Source organism: Tamandua tetradactyla, chromosome 13, assembly GCF_023851605.1.
Source record: "Tamandua tetradactyla isolate mTamTet1 chromosome 13, mTamTet1.pri, whole genome shotgun sequence".
Lineage (NCBI taxonomy): Eukaryota > Metazoa > Chordata > Mammalia > Pilosa > Myrmecophagidae > Tamandua > Tamandua tetradactyla.
The window spans coordinates 39,986,105-40,007,538 of NC_135339.1; the positions used below are offsets into that span (position 1 = coordinate 39,986,105).

General features: G+C 35.3%; 1 protein-coding gene across 2 annotated transcripts in view; it reads left to right on the forward strand.

Annotated features, from left to right (window-relative positions):
* LOC143653903 (endogenous retrovirus group K member 8 Gag polyprotein-like) overlaps window positions 1–15,213 on the forward strand; it is a 154,438-nt gene extending 139,225 nt beyond the window's left edge. For both annotated transcript variants that reach the window (XR_013161605.1, XR_013161606.1), the window contains one exon: window positions 11,577–15,213. The gene's annotated coding sequence lies outside the window, so the exon portion shown is untranslated. The remainder of the gene's footprint in view (window positions 1–11,576) is intronic.
* The last annotated feature ends 6,221 nt before the right edge of the window (window positions 15,214–21,434 follow it).

The window sequence follows — 21,434 nt, forward strand, 5'->3', positions numbered from 1 at the left end:
TAACTGTGTTTACTTGTGAGACATTCACCTACACAGAGAAGGATTTATCAGGCTGGGGACTCCTGGTAATTCCTGAGGATACTTCCTGTTGGTTGCTGCAGGATCTTCTATGACAATAATATAAAGACTTTGGAATTCATGTCTACAAGGTTTTTCAACCCCTCACATTGTGGTTAAACAATTTAAAGGCTATTCTTAGCTTAGTTTTGAAATTTTTAAAATCTTCATTTTCTTGGTATACTAATCTCATGTAATTATTAACTGTAAAGTGCTAATGTGAATGGAGAAAAGGTGGCCATATTTTAAAGATGAATGTTCAGTTTACCTTTATTTAAAGAAAAATGGCAAGCAAGCACATTGTGATATAAAATTTCAAAAATGGCATGGCTCTCCAGGATTCCTCAGCCAAGAGTTGGCTCTAATTCATGTAAAAAAAAGTCTTAGCTTAGAGCTTCATTATAAACAGCAGCCATTTTGAAACAAATATATCTGTGTGGGGGAGATTCCTCATGCTAAAAAGACAAAACATTGCGTTATGAGGTGATGTTCTGAGTGGTTGAGGGAAGGGAAGTGTCTAATTAAAAGTCTTGGTTGCCCCAGCACTGGCAGCTTTGGCCCTTGGCTTTATGGAAAGCAGTGGTTTGCAGCTCTTCAATAAAGAGAGGCCAATCAGCAGTGATGTACTTCACAGAGCTGATTTCTAGAAAAGCAAATTTAATTGAATTTTCTCTCTACTATGAGCAGGGAATTATGGGAATGCTCTCTGGTAGAAAAGCAGGTGAGCACTAGTTGATACAGGTCCCTGCCAAAATCTCTCCAGTTTTATTGTCATTCAGTCTGGTTTGTTCACTACTTTTCCTCTCCAGGATTTGCGCTTTCTGTTCTTGACTGCAACCTTGCTTGCTGAAAGCTGTCTGGATCACCAATATTCTGAAAAATGAACTTAGGATCATCCAAAATATTGGTCTCTTCACTCCCAACCAGGATCTTACTTTGACACTAACAAAGTCTTGGGGCTGGTAATGAGATGATCTAAGGCATCCGTGAGGCTCCCATGAGAGGACTAGAATATCTGTAATTTATAGAAATCCTGAAATTAGTGGTAAATGGTTGGATATGATGAATGCAGAGATTCAGCAGCTAAAGGCAGTGCAAATATGCCTAATTGGGTGACATAGGTAGTCTTGGTGGGGTCCAATCCTTTTCCTCTTGCACACAAAAAAGAAGTGTCCTTTTCTTGTTTCAAAGGAGTTTACGGTGCCTTGTGTACAGAAACATGCTGCAGAAAAACATAGGGAACATGAGAAGTAATCAGTTAGTTGGAAAACCCCTCCTTCAAGTTGGCAAGTGGAGCAGACAGACAGTTTATAGCACAGCACGTGGGGGTGGGAGCCTCCAGGAAGGGTGCAGAGAAGTGAGTGACATGGAAAGGCCTTATCCTGGCCTGTCCTGGAATTAAAACCACAGGGCATCGAATTGCAAACAAAAACTACATCCCATCCAAAATCATACTGGGGAATGTAGACGATTTGGAAATGTGTTGTTCAGGTACCCCTTCAGGAAGGAATTCACTGCCTATCTGCAAGGACCGTGGTTAGCTCTTAGCTCCTGTCTGGAAGCTCTTTCAGTGTTTTCCTCAGCTTTCCAGTTGAGGTTATGGTCTTTTCAAGGTGACACCTGGCCAAAGGTTGAGCAAAGTGAGATTCCTCTGATTAGAATCTTTGCTCTGGACTTCCCCTTGGGCTAGCAAAGAGTTTGCCAGGTGGCGGCCCCAGGCCAATCTTGCTTCCTTTCCCTTTTCATTCATGGACCCTACGAAAGCATATGATGAGACAAACTTGCCTGGTGCCTAAAACAAAATTAGGCCATTCTTGTAGTGCAGAAATTGTATGTGAAAAGGCCTAAGATGGGCCCTGACAACTTTCTCCCTGCTATATACGTCCCCATGGAGTTTAATGTTCAGTTCTGTTAGATTCCTGTGAAATATTCCATAATAAAATGGGCAAGGGGAATACCAAGTATCTGCATCTATCTTCATGAATAAGTCCCAGTAAAGGTTGTTCAAGGTCTAAGATTGTGTTAGTTGGTAATATATCCCTATTAGATGTCAACATTCAGTCATTCTAAACAGATTTTTAAAAATTTTTTTTTCACATCTTGAATTAAAGTATTCCTCCAAATAACCTGTTTTATCTTGTTTTTTCTCTCTAACCACTACATTTATATCAATTTCCATATTCAAACTAGGCCTTAATTATTATTGCTTTCATTTGTCTGGTGTCTAAATGGGCAGCCTAAATATAAAGAGATCCATATCCATATCCATGTACATATATATATGTATATATATATAAACATTCAAATACATATATATACGTAAAACCTACAATTTGCCTGCATCTATGTGTAACCTAAAAACTAGATGGGATTTCTTTATCCTTCTGGGATTAAAACTGATTAACATCTGACAGGTAGAAAAGTAAGGCATTTTGTTTTGAAGACACAGAAAACATATTTGCAGCCAAAAAATGCAATAGATCCAAAGTAAAACAGTCACTGCTACAAGTGAGATTCAAACTTGTATAATTTAATTAATTATAAAGGAAGTAATGGTCAGATACATTGTGTTTTTTAATCCCTTGTAGCATAAGCACAATTAAGAAAAATTAAGGCATTACAGTATAGCAATATTCTTAATAAATGCTTTTATTCATAACAAACAGTGAATTTCATTACCTCTTTGGTTAAATAATTAGAACACTAAGGCTAAGTATTAAAATGCAATTTTAATATTGTACCAAATGAGCTGGATTGCACTTCTTTGCTAAATCATGAAAGAAACGAAGGAAACAAGTCTTGTCTAACAGGAATTATAACACAAAGGCTAACGTTTTTTAGCAAGTTTCACTCATGGACTGGGGATTTGAAATTGTTCATTTCGGTAGACACTGGCCTTAACCATAACATTGCAGAAATCTCATAGCAATGAAATAATGTTATGCTTATTATAATACTTTTCCTATCATTCATGTGTCATTTGATACGTATTTCCCTATATACTCATTCGTATTTCAATATATAATCATATATTGAGCATTATTAATAAATTTGAGTTAAAATCATGTGATCCTCATGTAGCTTATGAGTACCATGTAGAAACTGACTCCATCCTACATAGCACCATATAAATTGTAGGTAATTTCAGTGACTGGAAATCTATTCATGTCGGTTTCTATTATAGTTTTCAAGGTATAACATACAACAAGGTTCATTCAATTCTTCAAATATTCTTTTAGGATCTATGATGCACTAATCACTGTGCCAAGATCAGGGGATTAAAATTAAATCATCCATGGCTGCTTCCACAAGTTTCTGATAATTGGCTCATAAATGAGAGCAATGCTATCCATGCTGAGATTGACATGTGGTACTGAAACCAAATGTCCTGTAGGAGAGATGCAAATTCCTTTTTCAGGATGGCAGTAATTGCAACAAAGAGGACAGGTTTTTACTGATATTAAAGAGTAACCATTTCAGACTGGTAAAAGAGAATTGTTCTAGAAGGAACTTTTCTGATTATAACATGGGGAAATAAACGTTACCTGATGTGTTTGTATATATTGAGTGAAGTTTTATAGTTCCTTCACAAGACTTATGAAGTTGCATTAAATGTTTGTACATAGAAAATCTAGCTATGAAAAAATAGGCAAATTTAGCATCTGAAAAAAATGAAATTTTTTATTAAATAGAGGAGTATTAATATTGTATCAAATACTTTGAGATTTCTGAGGAAGCTCCATAAGTTGCACTTCCTTTCCTCATCTTAGCTTGCAACCAAAGAAAATCAAAGAAAAATCAAAGAATTCAGCACATGGAATCCAGATTATCGGCAGATATTGAAATATGTTGCTTCATACTTCACCATGCTTCCTGGTGGTGAACCCCAAAACTGAACACCCTGACCCACCCTGTCCCGCACAACTCTGGGTGGAGCATATATTCAACTGAGTGCGTACAAAAAGGAATCTGCAATAATATTCACAGAAGCATTATTTGTAGTGGTCACAAAATGAAAATAATCAAAAAGTTAATTTTAGTGGAATGAATAAACTATTTTTAATTAAAAGGAACTACAATATATCTATGAAAATTAAAAGTACACAAACAAAAAATTGCTACACCCTATAATATGGATGAATCTCACATACATACGTGATATGGGCAAAAGGAGTCAGATCTGAAATATTCCATTTATATAAAGATCAAATATATGCAAAACAATAATTATTATGAGAAGTCAGTATGGTGGTTAACTTTTGACAAAGAGGGGTAATTACTAGGAAGAGCATAATGAAGAAATGGTGTTAATAGAAATGATTTTGTTGATTGAGTGATAGTTGGTGGGTTCATTGAGAATTTTATTAAACTCTTCATTCATGACTTGTGTATAATTGTTTATGTATGTTCTACCCCAGTAAAAATATATTGCAAAATGATCATATCTTATGGAAATTATACAAGCCTCTTAATCTGAGAATATCAAGGTACAATGTAATTTGTCAATGTAGAACACTTGAAATGTCTCTCTCTCTATATATATACTTCTTAACTATTTATATGCTATTTTTCTTGTTTTTATAAATCTGTGAAAATTGTACCTGAAAAAAATTAGCTATCACAAATAGGAAAAATGCTGGTCCAGGCATTCAAAAATTGGAGACTTTATCTAATAATTAAATATATAAATAATGTATTTAGTGGGGATAATTGCAAACCCAAGCTTAAGTATTTTCATTAGTTATAGACATATATCTTACATGCTCTTTAAAGGTGATTTCTAAACAATATAGTCAACTACATCCAGTCAAAGGACTCTAACCAACAAGATTAACATTGTTGAATTTATATAAGTATCCAGTGTCTTGATAGCTGGTATAATTTAGCGTTGGTTATATATGACATTTTCCTTCTTTATCGGAAGAGGAAGATTGGATTTATCTTTTACTATCTTCTACATTTACATATGTTCCTCTTTTTAACTGAAGATAGGGATGACTTAGCACAAAAAATGTAAGCAGCAATTTTCACCTTCACATTTAAGTAACGTACTTCACCTCACACCTAACTTCTCTGTTCTGCTATTAGAGTCTGAAAGTACTTTCCTACTTATTCTGACGTCTTGCCTTGATTTCCCTCAATGGCTTGTTCTGCTATAAAGAACAGTTTCGACTTTAAATTAGTTGATTGAGTGATCAAATCAACCCCCTAGTAGTACCCATAGGAAATGAAATACATAGAAGGGACATTTTGATATGTGGGGTAGGGAAATCCTGCAGACTTGGTATTGGAACTGGATGGAGAATAGAAAGACAGAGTAAGAAAGGAATGGGAGAAGGAAGAGAAGAAGTAGAGGAAGGTCAATCATGCCAATAATATAGCAGTGAGCTCTGAACCTGGGAAGCACTAGGCTCAAATTTTGCCTCCAGTATGATTAAAAATTGGTATTGATTGGGCAATTGCAATTTAGAAAACTGGAGGAAATATGAACTAAATAGAAAAACGTCACAGGTTCCTTAATAGAAGGCTTGTGTTAAATTTAGAAAAAATTACAAAGAATTTTTAAATGTCCCTTTTTATTAAAATCTTCATTAATAATATGGTAAATAATATATATGCTTTAGTTTAGCCAATATCCCATCCCTTTTTAGAGTTGCCACATAACAGATCTAAGCACACTGTTCTTACAGTTACCATTTCTACAATAACCCATGGCAAGATGGTGAAACTTAATATATTTGTGCTCGTTCTATTGGCAACAGGTTCCAAAGGCATGGAATGCAGCTTTTAATATCTAGTAAAGAAGCCAAAGCAGTTTTTCTACATTTTATTGCAAAATATTTCTTGCCTCATTATTATGTTTGTATAATTCTCCATGAATCTCTGGAGAATTTGCTCCCAAGGCACTGCCTGCCTAATAAAAGTTGATTTTCTGTTTGAGTGCTAATGTAAGTAATATTTTCAGAGCTTTTTCCCAAGTGCTACACAAAAACAGTTTCAAATGAATGAGAAATTTTACTATTTCCAAGAACAGATGTTTTTATTTTTATTTTCTATTTGTTCAGTGCTTCTGGAAGATGTTTCCATCTTAATAATGTAAAGATAATGTCCATATAAATTATACGCTTAAAGGAATTTTCTTTTCCTCTCTGCTGGTTGTGCTATTTTCTGCATCAGAGGAAGATTAGTTGAGCAACACGGAACTTTTGTGTTTGATATATGGGGCCATTAGAGCTTGATGAGCTGCTAACCAATATCTCCTCCCCTCCCTGTTATTTTTTCCTTTTTGAGTTATACACTTAACAGCTTCTTTAGTACAAATGTGATTTTTATTTTTTCTCTTTGCATGGGCAGGCACCAGGAATCGAACCCTAGTCTCTGGCATGGCAGGCGAGAACGCTGCTTGCTGAGCCACCATGGCCCGCCCAAATGTGATTATTTTTTAACATTTGGGAGGCAGGCCTCTAATATGTAGATTTTAACTTTTTGTGCAAAATATAGAACGCAATAGCTAACATACATCAAAGAGCATTTGGAGGAAAAGAAAATTTAGAACAATACGTGTATATTTAGGACTATGTGGTCACGTGTCTTTGAACAATGTAATTTTCATTAAAAACCCATAGCTTTTCTCTCCAAGTCAGTTCCAAGCAGAAGTTTATGTAGGGATGGCACATTTGCGGTGTATCCCCTCAAGTCCTATCTTACAGGACTTGAAGCCTGTTATTTTGATTTACTATTCATTGTCTAGCTCTTATTTCCTCTTTGCTTTATTCTGAATTTAAATTTGGATATAATCTGTGAGGTATTTTTGTGTATTTTGAAAGAGCTATATATGTGGCAATATTTCCAAAAGAATTAGCAGTAAATAGATCAGGCGGGCTTATACCCTTAACTATGTTGTTATAAAATTGTCACAAATGAAATAAAGAAATAGGTAAAACTAGATTTATAAAATTGTCAACAAATGAAATAAAAAAAATAGGTAAAACTTATATAGGCCAAATATGAGTCCCAAGAATTCCTGTCCTTATTCTCAGAACTGTGATTGTGATATGATATGAGGCCCATGATTATGATACCTTAGGTTGCAAAAGGGATTTTGCACATATAATAAAGGTTGTTGATGACCAGATAATTTTAAGATTATATCAGACAAGACCTTTAAAACCAGAGAGCTGGGTGGGCAATAGAGTTCCTACCATGCCAGAGACCCGGGTTGGATTCCCAGTGTCTGCACATGTGAAAAAAAAACAAAAACCAGAGAGCTTTTCCCAGTTGGTAGCCAAAGCAGAAGTCAGAGAGGTTCCAAGCACAAGAAGGATTCAATTTCAATGTCTCATTGCTGGCTCTGAGATGGTGGGGGCCACAAGGCAAGTACCTGGCCAACAGCCTGGGAGAAAACAGGGACTTGGGCCCTGCAATTACAAGGAAGTGAATTTTTCCAACAACCTGAATGAATCTGAAGGCAGAATCTTTGTTTTAAAATCTCCTGATAAGAGTCTAAACTGGCTTTGTGATACTATGAGCTCTGGACTTGTAATCCACAGACTATCAGCCAATAAAGAATATTTTTAACTTTTTATTTTGAGAAAATTGTAGACTCATATGCGGTTATGAGATACAGGGAGATTCCGTGTACCTTTTTTCCCAGTTTCCGCCGATGGCAATATCTTGCAAAGCTGTACTACAGTATTACAACCAGGATATTGGCATATTGATATAATCCATTGACTTTTTTTCAGGATTCCCCAGTATTACCTGTACTCCTTATCCATCACCACAAGCAAATACAGGACATTTTTGTCACCACAGGATCCCTCATGTTCTCTTTCTATCCCCATATCCATCTCCCTTCCATAACACCCTCTCCTGTTACTAACCATTGGAAACCATGAGTTTAAAATTTTGTCACTTCAAGAATGTAACATAAAATGGAATTGTATAGATGCCAACTTTCCCACCCAGCATAATTTCCTTGTGATTCATTCAATTTGTTATGTGCATCAATAACTCATTTCTTTTTATTATTAATTAGTATTCTACAGTAGGGGCATTTCACCCTTTGTTTAGCCACATACCTGTTGAAGGACATCTGGGATGTCTTCAATTTAGGCTATTACAAATAAAGCTATATTACAAAACAACAACAACAGATATTTGTGTACATTTTGTGTGTGTGTGAATATGTGTATTAGTTTCCGGTGACTGCTGTATCAAATTGCCACAGACTTACTGGCTTAAAACACAGAAATTTATTCTCTCACAGTTCTGGAGGCCAGAAGTCCAAAATCAGTATGACTGGGCCACAATCAAGATGCCAGCAAGTTTGCACTCCCTGCAGAGGCTTAGGGGAGGAGCTATTCCTTATCTCTTATAGTTTCCAGTGGCTGCTGACATTCTTTGACTTAAGGCTGCATCACATCAATTTCGGCATCCCTGGTGCTGTCTCCTCCTCTTAACCTACATCTGCAGACCCTTTTCCCAAAAAAGTTAACAGTTACATGTTCCATGGATTAATATGTGGCTACCTCTTGGGGGTCATTTTCCAGCCTACCACAGTATGTTTTAATTTTCTGGGATTTAATTTCTCTGGGATAATGCTCAAGGTACAATTGCTGAGCATATGGTAATTACATATGGCAATTGCATATTTAGTTTTACAAGAAATTCCCATATTATTTTCCATTCTGGCTCTATGATTTTGCATTCCCATCAGCAATGGATGAGTGATCCGGTTTCTCTGCATTTCAGTGTTTTGAAGCTATTATATTTGTGTCATTTGATATACAGCAACAGAAAACAAGTACATTATCTTAATCAAATTAGTACATAGAGTGGGAAATATATTTTCTATCTTATCATATGGATATTAGAAAATATTAAAATGAAAACACAGATACAGTCAGAGGACCTTTTAAAGCAATGTGACTAGGGATGATTCTAAAAGATAAGCAAGGAGGCCCTATATGGAAAACATTTCTCACTATTTTAGATTTACGTGTATGAAAAAAATGCAATAGTATTGAGGACAAAAAAATGGTATTGGACTAACTACTTAAGACTTTTGAGTAGGGGAAAATTGCTCACCTAGGAACAGTGAACCTCTGTCTTGGTTCATTTTGTCAAATTTCTCCTGAAGACTTCCGTTGTTTTGATTCTCATTCTCCTCGTTTTTACCATTTTACTTTTCAATACATTCTTCAATTCTGATATGGTGTCTACCCCCATTGCTCCAGCAAAGGAGCTCTCATGCTTTGCTAAATCTCATCAGTAACTTTTAGTCATCATCCGTTGTCTTTGCCCTCTTTTTGAAACTGCCTCTTGAAACAACTTTCAGTGCACCACACTTTCCTGATGTTTGTTTGTTCTTTAGCATTCTAGCCATTTCTCTCCTTTTACAGGGACAACCTTCCTCCACCCGTCCAGTACTGGAATTACTCAAATACTGGGCTTTCTTCTCTCTTTCTACTGAATTCCTAGATGATGTCACCTACATACATGCTTTGAATTCCTCTACGCCAATGACTTTAGAATTTACATTTACTTTTCTCTAAACTCCAAATCTACTTTACTGAGTGCCTTTTTCGCACTTTCATTAGGATAGCACCACAAACTGAATATTTGAATAATGATGACAATAATATAAATAGCAATACAAATAAAATGGAAGTCTAATGATCTTCCCTTTGGCATTCTCAAACCAGCTAATTACGGCCTCAGAAAATTGCAATTGGTCTTTTCAATCCCTTGCAGAGCGAGGAACCTGGGAGGCATCTCTGATAAGATTGTTTACACAAACACCTGCTTTACAATTTATAATTAATCTTGTGGATTTTATCAACTTAATCCAGCCATTCCCCCCCCCCCCCCCGCCATTTCAACACTGCCTTGACTCTTTAAGAATTGAGTGAGCCCCAAACTAATCTGACACTTCATTGAGACCACTGAAATAATCTCTACCCAGTCTTATTGTGGCCACTCAATTTCCTCCTCCATTTTACTCACCTGTTATCCAGGTTGTTCTTTTTAATATTGAAATCTGACTTGTTACCCATATATAAATGCTATTCAAATAGCTTTTTGTTATTCTTAAGATAAAGACTAACCAATATCATCTGTTTGTCCTCTAGGACCTGATAGAGTCTTCCCCTAGGACCTCAGGCATTTATTGAGCACTTATTTTAGCATTTACCATGAGTCATACAATAGCAAGCAAAAGTGGATCTAATTCTTGCACTCTTAGAGCCCAGAAGAATGAATGTCACTGCTAGGCTTAGCAGCCTATAATCATAAAATTTAGGACCAACCACCGCATAGAAAGGAATGTGTGTCATTGCCAGTCTGGCTGAGGAATTTCAAACAGTTTTGCCTTCTTGTTCAGAACACATCAAAACACTGAGAGGGGTAGGAGAGAGCTTTAGGGCATCATGTCTTGCCCAAGGAGGAGTGGTTGCCACTTTTCTTCTCTAGTCTTCTCCAGCTACCATATATGTGTATCTTTTCTTGGAAAAGTGGGTAAGGCAAACAGTAAGATGAATATGGCAAAACTACTCATGTCTATATAATCAGGCTTGTGCAAATGTCACCACTTTGATTAAAGAATAAGTAAATTAGAGTAAATTACTTTTCTTCTAGTAAATTACCTTTAATGGTTTATGAGGGTAGATGAAATGAAAATTGATGTTAAAAGAAAACCCTCCAGAGATATCCACTCGCTAATCCTGGAAATCTGTGAATAGATTGTATTATGTGGCAAAAGGTACTTTGCAGTGGTACATTAAAATAGAAATATTATCCTGGACCGTCTGAATGGACCAAATCTAATCACATGAGCAGACAACTTTTTCTGGCTGGAATCAAGTGGTGTGGCAGAAAGGGAAATGAGAAAGATACCAAGTTTCAAAAGAATGTGATGCGCCATTGATTGCTCTGAGAGATGGGGGCCAGATGTAAGACTGGAGAGGAGTCTTCTAGGAGCTCATGGAGAACATGAGAAGGACTGGCCCCTGAATGAGAGCCAATGTGGAATTAGGGACCCCAGTCCTACAAATTCAAGAAACTGAATTCAGTCAATAATGTGAATGAGCTTGGAATTGAAGTCTTACCCACAGCTCCTCTTAAGGAACACAGTCCTGCCAACAGCTTGATTTTAACCTGTGTCAGACTTCTATTCTAGAGAACAGTGTATGTTGTTTTAAGATGCAATATTTTGTTATGGCTGTAATGGAAAACTAATGCATGTAATTATTTGTCCAAAAACGCATAGGTTTGTGAATACTTGAGCAAGTTACTTACTTTCTCTGTTTCCAATTCCTCATCTGTAAAATGGACATACTAATGGTATCTAACTTATAAGATTGTACAGTTATTTGTTTCATATGCATCATTAATTCTAGTTATATAGTAATAGACATAATATCAAGGGGGTTGCAGGAGGATAGTAAAAAAAAATGAAGTGGAAGGAAGTAAAGATGCATGCTCTAAGTAATAATCCTGTTTTATTTAATTCATTGCAGATAGAGAAAGAAGCATACATTGAAGATGGAGGGTGATCACAGTTCATGTGAGGCATGTATTCCTGACTATTTCTTAATATTTGCAACTAAAAATATGCAGGCTTAACTCTTTCAAAAAAGCCGAGTACTATGTTTTCTAGTGAGAGTTGTGCCATAATTTGGCAACATTATTAACACTACTTATGTTTCCTTCATTCAGGTTTCTTCTAAATATATATATATACCCATCCCTTGAGAGGCATTCAAACTATATCAAAATTTGTACATGAAGTAAAGTTTAATAATATTATTTCACATTAACATAATTTGATTGGAATTGATTGCAGCCACACTGCTTAGATCATTCTTTCCAACTGGGTTTGTGTACTCAGTATAGGCAGTGTCCACGGAGCACAAGTACAATATATCAGAGTTGTTTGAAGCCTTTGTAACTTGGATTAAACCTCACTACATAATGGGATTTTAAAAATATTTACATACTCCTAGTTAATTAATGATGTGTATAAATTATTGCTTAGTTCTGTAACACACATGAATTTGGTATGTATGAGGGTTGATTAATTCAGCTATGAAAAGACCTACAGTTATTATCATCACTAGGTAAATTGGCTTGTTCATTTTAAAAACCTTTAGACTCAAATGTGATTACTGTTTTATTTTTTACTTGCAACCATGGCTGATAACCTAATTAGACTGCCAAAAAGTATATAGTTATAAAAATATGACCCCCAAGGAGCAGTAGGAGAGCTGTTTTTAGGTATTTAATCACGAATTCTCCAATGTAACTAAATCATGAAGAAAGGAAAACACCTAACACTAAATTATCAATACTCTTTGACAGTTACTTGCACAAAGAGAAACTGGAAAAGAGTCAAGGATGTCTCTTTGCCTCAAAACCCAGGCATTTCCGGGATTGAATTCTATAAAAGAATTCAGATGTTTTACCATAACCCTGATCAACAACTGACATGAGTGGGAGGGCAAGGCTTCTTTCTTGAACTTTCTCAGGATAAGCCTTCTCCAGGTATTGAGTTCACTTGGATATAAAATAGTAAATGTAAGTATATATGAGGGAGAAAATATTAGTAGTTCATGGCTGTAATTTTCCAAGGCCTGTATAGAATTTAAACTTAAAAATAAGATTGATGAAGATGCTGAGAATTTTGAATGGCTTCAAAGAACATTCCATTTGCGTGTAGATGTGGCAATGTCTCAATTTGTTGGGGCACCAGACAATTTGTCCATGCTTATCCAACTAAATTGTAGAAAAATTCTGATAGCATAATTTACGTTGCTATAATTCAGGTACGCTTGAACATAAGTTATTTGGGGGTTATGAAAACGTGTTTGTGATAAGGGAAAATAAGAGGTGGGTAGTATACTAAACCATGGATTTGTCCTTTGTGGTGATGGCGAAGTCCTCTGAAGTTCAAAGATCAAAGGGGTGTATGGGATATGGGTTTGATTTAGGAAGACAGTATCTATTAATGTACTATAATTATAATACTGAAGATGAGGATGAAGATGATGATAATAGCAGCTATCATTTATTGAGTGGTATATATTGAGCATTGCCTATAATCCAAATTAACCTTTGTGAATTGCCACCATTGTTTCCAATAAGAGATAAAGAAATTTAAATGTGTATAGGTAAAATAACATGCTTGAGGAGTCCACAGTGTTAGAAAAATTCATTTTAAAAATTGGAGATTGCTAGTATACGGACTTAAAGGCAGTCAAGGCAACCAAATTCTTCTATACTTCCTGATGAGAAGTCCTGATAGCTTGTGGTAGCTGTAAGATAGCATAATATTCTTTGTTATTTCTGCAGTTGAAAGGTAAGACTATTTCCCCTTCCCTTAAGTTTGGAATTGTCTAGTAGACTTGCTTGACCAGTAGCATGAGGCAGAAATGGCATTCTGTGACTCCAAGGCTGCCTTTAGAAGTCTTCCAACTTCTGTCTGGACAGTCGAAGTCAGCTACTATGTAAGAAGTCTGATTATTCTAAGGAACTAGACCATACAGGGTGTCAGTGGAAGAGTTAGATGCCTGCCCAACCCTAGCTGATTAAACGCTTCTAGGCCAGGAACCAGAAATGTGAACGAAGAATACCAAACTCATTCTAGACCACAAAGAGATGACCAATGATTTCAAGAACAACTGGAGAATCCAACCAACATATAGAATGGAGGCTGTGGGCATATGGCACCTGTCAATCTGTCACAGCCATCTTCAACCAGTTGAGAAACCCCAGGGGGAGTTCCAGTCTTTATGGAATAACAATGAGCCATATTTGCTGTGCTTTTCTCATATTCCTGATCAATAAAGTTTGGACATAACTAAATGATTGTTACTTTTGCTACAAAATTTCAGGTTTGTCTGCTTCACAGCCATAGAGGGAAATAATACATACACAATTGCAGGACATATGAGGACCAGATTCCAGCTATGCCACAGTGGTAGACTTGAAAGAAAAGAAAAATATATCATTAGGACTGTCATGAAATGAGCTGGAGTTGATGGTAGGGATTCTGACCACTTGAGGAATGGGATTTCTAGATGTTAGAAACTGAGGTACATATCCTGTTAGTAATTAAAGAATAAAAAGAATAGCCATATAATGTTGATTTAGTGTATACCCAGAAATATGGCAGACTCTTATATTCACATCTCTACTTTTTGCAAATAACTTTTTTTTTTTTTTCGCATGAGCAGGCACTGGGAAGTGAACCCGGGTCTCTGGTATGGCAGGTGAGAACTCTGCGTGTTGAGTCACTGTGGTCCGCCCTGCAAATAAATTTTTGTAGGTCTTATAACTGGAAACTTTGAGCTGGGAATCAAACCTAATTCTATCTGATTTCAAATATATTTTAATTTTCTTTATGTGGTATGGCTTCACTTGTAGCATCTGACCTAAGCATGGAGGAGAAAAAATACTGTTCTTAATACTGAGGACACTAAAGTATTTATGGGTTTCCTCAGGTACTTAAGATACTCAATGACACATCCTTACTCCTTGATTCACTAAGACTGGAGAAGTAATTGACTAAATATCTGGTTTAAGGAATATTTGTAAATGGTGGGCATTGGAGGCAGCAGCTGGCTAGGGTTATGGACAGTAAAAGGCTACACAGATGATGGTCTGTTGCTTTAAGATAATCAGCTCTCATTTTCCAATGCAAATAATTGAAACCTGGGTTTTTACATAAATCTAGAAATGCTTCAGTCTTATGTTCTGTACTTTAATTCTATCACATACACACTGACATTTTTTCCTCCAACCAGTACTTCAGGTGGTGAAATCCATCTTATGAGTTAGATTAATGATCTTCAATTACAGTTGATTCTGGTTTGGCTGCTTACTAGTGATATGCCTTTTAAAGATATATGTTCATTGAGCCTCTGTACCTTCTCTGACAAAAGGATGTCGGATATCACAAATTAATAGGGCTAAGCATGTAAAAATCTATCATCCTAACAGTCATCATTTTATTTCTTTTTTTATTATGCTACTTACAGAATCATAATTTTTCCCAAAGAATACAGTTTCAGATCAAATTCTAAAGACTTTTTAATGCTCCCTTTCAAGCTCAGATCTTTAATAAGATATTTTCATATCTTAATATTTTCATAAACCAGAGACAGGGTCTCAAGTTAGATCAAAAGATTTACTGATCACATGTATTGACTTTTGATTTTATTGATTTATTGACAATTACAGTAACAACTGCCTGTCACAAAAGCAAACATATTGATTGCTTTTAAATTGTTTGACAAGAATAGCATGAGAATAGCATAAGCTTGGATAATAAAAGAATGTCTTGTTTTTTCCTATTCTAGGAAATATATTCTTTCCAGCATTCTTCAGTGATTGATGATCTAGTATATATCCAAGAAAATAAATTGGTGTCCAATGATGAAGTTTATAAAAGTCTAGGATATTTGTGTATGTTTTTGTGTTTTCTGTATTCCTGGAGGTTTACTACTCAAAAAATCATTTTGCCACTTATTTGTTCATAACTTAAAAGATGGGATGCAATTGTACCTCAACTTGTTGCCAGATGAGGGCAGATCTTAAAATTAACTATTAGGATTATGTCAGCAGGAAATATTTGCTTCTGACATTGACATTACAATCTTTAGGTATTACTAGCAGGAATAGTTTACATTAAAATTTTAAGATTAAATTTTCATCTGTAGAGCGGAAGGGGTGAAATGTAAACAATACATTCCTGCATTCCTACTGTTGGTCATTTTGAACTTTGCCTAGTACTACCATAGCCTGAGAACCAGGACTGCTTCCTGGTAAAAAAAAATACCCAGTAAGTCAACAAGACAAGAAGAATGCCTCATCCTAAGCATTTAGAACGACAGATAAGAAGATTTTGTTGTTGAAGTCATTTGTGTGGCCTAAGCATTTTATATAAGCCTTGTAAACAGTACAAAAGGGATTTTTGCTTTCTCTTAACTTCCAAGTAGTCTCACATTCAGTGCTTTCATTATACATTTTCCAATATTAAATTCCATATATTGAAATGGCATAGTATAAAATGCATCGATCATCTGTTAGCAAATGTTGGGGGGGCTGATGTTAGACTCTGTTCTAAACACTGCATATATTATCTCATATATTTCTCATTCAACTGTATGGTTTTATTAAAATTACATATCCATTTTAGATCAGGAAACAGATTTAGAAGATTAGTTAACATGCTCAAAGTCATACAGCTAGTAAGTATTGACATTGATATTTCTATTTTGTTTCTTTGATTCTCAAACTCATGTTTTAACCACTATGTATGCTACTTTTTTTTTTTTTTTTTTTTTTTTTTTTTTTTTTAAAGGAAAGACAGAGAGAAGGAAGGAAAGATAGAAGAAAGGAAAACATCTTTTAAACATTTTCTTGTTTTATTGTATTTTGTTTCTCCGTTTTTGTTACATGGGCTGGGGCCGGGAATCGAACCGAGGTCCTCCGGCATAGCAGGCAAGCACTTTGCCCGCTGAGCCACCGCGGCCCGCCCTATGTATGCTACTTTTAATCACGCTGCTTCACAAAGCCTTGCCAATTATTGGTTGATGCATTGCTAAGAGGCCTTTGTACCTATTCTAATCTCCCGAGGAAGTTTGAAAACTACAGTTTTAGATGATCTTAAATGTGAAAATACACATGCATATCAGACCAACTAGGGCTGCCCCTCTTTCAAGCATTTTGTATGCCTGAGGTATTTATTTTTATTACTCTTTATGTTTTTCCCACAGCGTCATTTTATTTGATGATTTTTTGTTAGGTAGTATGTTTTGAGGATAAACACATTAAATTAAAGGTTATCTTCTGTCAACTTTAATTCTTGAGATCATGATTCTGAAAATAAGAAACCAGGGTAACTCTTTTGGTGTTAACACTTGTGGCATAGTTTATTTGAACACAAGTATGAAGATCATATAATTGTTTGCTATTTATCTTCAATACAAATTTTAATGATAAAGGCCAATGTGTGAGGAGAAATGGCAGATGATAAGACACGATAGCCACTCCCCAACATCTATTGCACAATTTAAACATTTGAGGCACAGATTGTGCCACATAGTTTACCTTATTGTATTTGTTTTAGGAATTGTTCACTAGATAGGTGAAAATATTTCAGGGTTTGCATAGGTATTAGGATAAAGTTCCTAAGAATATCAAGGATTACTATGATGTATTTTCATTAAAAAATACTGTAAAACTTTGATAATTGATATTTTTAAATGCTTAAATTTTATTACATGAAAACTTATAATGTAAAGTAACTTATTACCGAGAAAATAACTCTAGTATTCATATATAGTACAATATGGGTTAGATGTCACAGAGTTTTGGTTTTGTTGCTGTGGTGATTGTGGTGATGGTTCCTTTTTATAATTTCACTAACTGCTTCAGGGCTGACAATGATGATGGAATGTGAGATTTGCCTGAAACCAAAAATTGGAGGCAGGAGAAACCATACAAACTTAAAGTTAAATATCAAATTTCACCCTGTTTCTAATAACATTTTAAAAAGTAAAATTAATGATGATTTGAGGAGATGTTTCAACAAGTGCAGAATTGTTTCTCCTCCTATCTAGACACATTTTGGTGGATGCCTATGAATGCCATAAGAAATCTGGTGTCAAGATGTAGTGTTTTCTGTGGTGTAAAATCCCCTTGACAGTGGTGACTCTGGAAAGTAGTTAATGGGAATGAATTAGTTTAAAAGCTAAACAAATTCTCTGTTCATATCAGTTTCTATCATCTACTAGGCTCCCAAACTTGGTAGAAAATCTTATTTCAAGAAGATTAATTTTTACTGATTTCAAACTAAACATCACCTCAATAGCTGAAATGTCTCATTAGGGTATCATTCTCTCAGGTAGGTTACTCTGTTGTGAAATCATCCTAGAGAGGAATCCTACGTTTTTTCTCTCATGCTGCTCTTTCCTTCTCTGAACAATAATATTTGGCTGTTTCACACTGGGTAAACATTGTGTTTTTCTTCAGCTGTTTTTTAGGGCAAATTTCAGTTTTAATTTGCTAAGTAAGCTAAGGAATGGGCTGCATGTATGTTTAGTTGGCTCTTAAAATAAATCGTATATTGGGCTATTTGGGGATTGTGGCCTTAGAGCCAGTGTTTTACACAATAAGATCAGCCCAGACTATGGTGTTGGAAGACATAGATTCTAGGCTTCAGGCTCATAATCTAGTCTTTGGCAATTGACACTTTCTCCCTTATTCCACACCTGCCAGCACTACTTGAACCCCATGTTCTTTCATTCATAAAATGAAAGTATTGGACAAGAGACATCTAAGCACCATGCTACCTTGAACAAGAGACATGTTACTTAAAATTGTCCTTGCTACATGAGGGCAAGGGCAGCATCATATACTTCATTTATGTTTCCTTCCTTAATGAGTAACATCTTGTATTAGTCTCCTATGGGTGTCTAGTACATTGGAAGCCTGATATATATTTGTCATCCTGCTAACACATGGCTGGAACATTGAGGATAAATATTCACAGACATATCACACAGGTACAAATTTGTTTTTCCTATTCTCAGGGAAGACTGTGGTTGCTCATTTGAAAAGAATTGTAAATTCCTACAAAGCAGAGCTCTTTTTTTTTTTTGACACCTCTGAAAGTCTACTCTCCTTCGTTCTTCTAGTATAGTTTTTCTGCATATAAATCTTCTTGATAATTTTGTTGATCTGTTTTTTTATTTGATTGGTCTATAATTGCAATAATGTTGATGAAGCAAGAAAATAATATAATGCTTAAGTCAAGAAGGAGTGTGATGTCCCTATCATAGAAGTATTTAAAAATATTAGATACAGGTTTCAGTTAGATTCATAGTGGAATTGCATTGGACTTTGTCATTTGCTGACCCAATCCGTGTCCCCTACTCTTGCATCATGTTATCCACAATGTAACCAATCAAGCAAGAGGTTCAAAAACACAATTAAAGCTATCTTGACTATAAAACAGGAATAGTACATTCTCTTGCATAGCTCTGCAGCAACAACATTTCATCTTTATAGCCTGCTGTTAGCACAAACAATTTTATCTAAGTGGAATAAGTACCTCTGCCTATGGGGATAATAGAATGTAGGGAACATAGGGACTACTTTTCAAACAAAATAAAAATTACTATTTTGAATAGGAAACTCATAAAATAGTTTAATATCATAGTAACAATACAAATAGGAAACTCATAAAATAGTTTAATATCATAGTAACAATACAAATAGGAAACTCATAAAATAGTTTAATATCATAGTAACAATACAAATCTTCTTAAATTCATCAAATGCTATTTATCGAGAATGCAAATAGGAAGACATTTCACAAAGGCAAAATATATTTTTCCCGTACTAGAGCATGAATGTTATTCTTTATATTGATTGCCTATGCCTTTGAAAAATCTTGGAGTGCTTTGAGAAGCTGATAAAAAAGAAACCCAGAGAAAAGATTAAAATAGATTTAGTTTCATTTCTGTTTTGTATGTTTATTCCAGGCCAGTGCTATGAGTAGCAACTTCAGGATTGCATGTAATCAGGAAACATCCATTGATTACCTTTTCTGTATGAGAATAAAGGCTAGGGTCTTTGGAGCCACAAAATTAAACCAGCTAACTTCATCTTTCAAACTGTCTATACTATATTATAGGGGCTAGATGAGTGCATGATTATTTCATATATTTATATTTATGCTTTATTAAGCATTTGAAATAATCAACCATTTTGTAATTAAGTTAACAAGTCAAACATTGGTTAACTATTTTTTTCTAATGATGAAACAGACTTTTAATTGATTTTCTCAAGTCAAGATTTAGGTATATCTCAAAGGAATAAAAAATTTAAATGGCTCTCTATTGCTTTCAGAATTAATTATACACTTCTCCATCGCATGCCAAAGACCTTTTATACCATGATCACAATCTATTTTCCAACATTATCCTCTGAGACTTCCCGTCTATACCCCAAATACATTAAAATTACACTTTCTATCCCTTGAACATATGCGAGGCTTTCCTGCGTGGGGTGCATTAGTTTATACAGGTCTAATCCCTGAGATGTCCCTCCAAACTGGTAAAAACCCAGTCAATCTTTCAAGTATTCACTCATGAATTTTTTTCTGATCTCCCCATCATTCTTTCCTCAAATTCCTAATAATATTTTTGCTTGAACTCTCTCCTATGTTATTTATTTTGCAAAGTTAAAGTGTTCTGTAGTCTATGAAGTCATATATAAACCTGAGAAGCCTCCCTCCCCACCCCCACCCCCCCACCCCTCATTTTCACCTTTCTTTTCCTGAGTTTTCAAATATATAAGTAGACACCTTGTGTCAAGACTTTGTTGGGTTTGGGAGGAACTTAGACATCAAGGAACTAGGGGTTTAGTCCTGGAAATATTCTGATAAACCAGTCATAAGAACTATGACTGCTAGTGCAAAGGGAGTGAGAATAGAAACAAGTAGGTCAAATCAAGGATCAGGGATACCGTCCTAACTGATTAACCTGAGATTTGAAAAATGAGTAAGTATTAGGAGGTTGCTAGGAAAGATGAATTCCAGGTATAAGAAGCAACTTAAGCAAAGGCACAGAGCCATGACACAGTAGAATGTCATCACAAACGTCAAATAATTAGCTGCAACTAATTATTGCAGGTGTAAAGGAGGTGTTTTAGCGATCTTGAAAATGAGGCTAAAGACAATGGCAGGGCATCTGTGTCTCTATGCTGTAAACAACAATCTGTAAATGTACTTCTGAAAGTTCCTTAGTCATGAATTTTAAAAATACATTGAAATGAAGTACATATAACATAAAATTCACCATTTTAACCTTTTTTAAAAGTACAATTCAGTGTTTTTTAGTATATTTACAATGCCTTGCAACTATCAACACTGTTGAATTCCAGAGCATGTCTACCACCCCAAAAGAAACCCTAGGTCTCAGTTCCCCCTTTCCCACAATCCCAGAAATCACTAATCTATTTTGTGTCTGAATGGATCTGCTTATTTTTGGACATTCACTATAGAGAGAATAATGCAATATTTGATCTTTATTGACTGGCCTCTTTCACTTAACATAGTGTTTTCAAGGTTCATCCATGGTGGAGCATTTATCAATATTTTATTCTTTTTTAAGATAAAAAAATATTCCATCATAAGAACATACACATTTTGTTTATCCATTCATTAGCTGATGAACTTTGGGACCATGTCCATATTTTGGCTGTTATTAATAATGCTGCTGTGAACATTTTCTGTACAGGTTTTTGTATGAATTTGAGTTTTAAATTCTTAAGTATATACCTAGAAATGGAACTGCTGGGCCCATGAT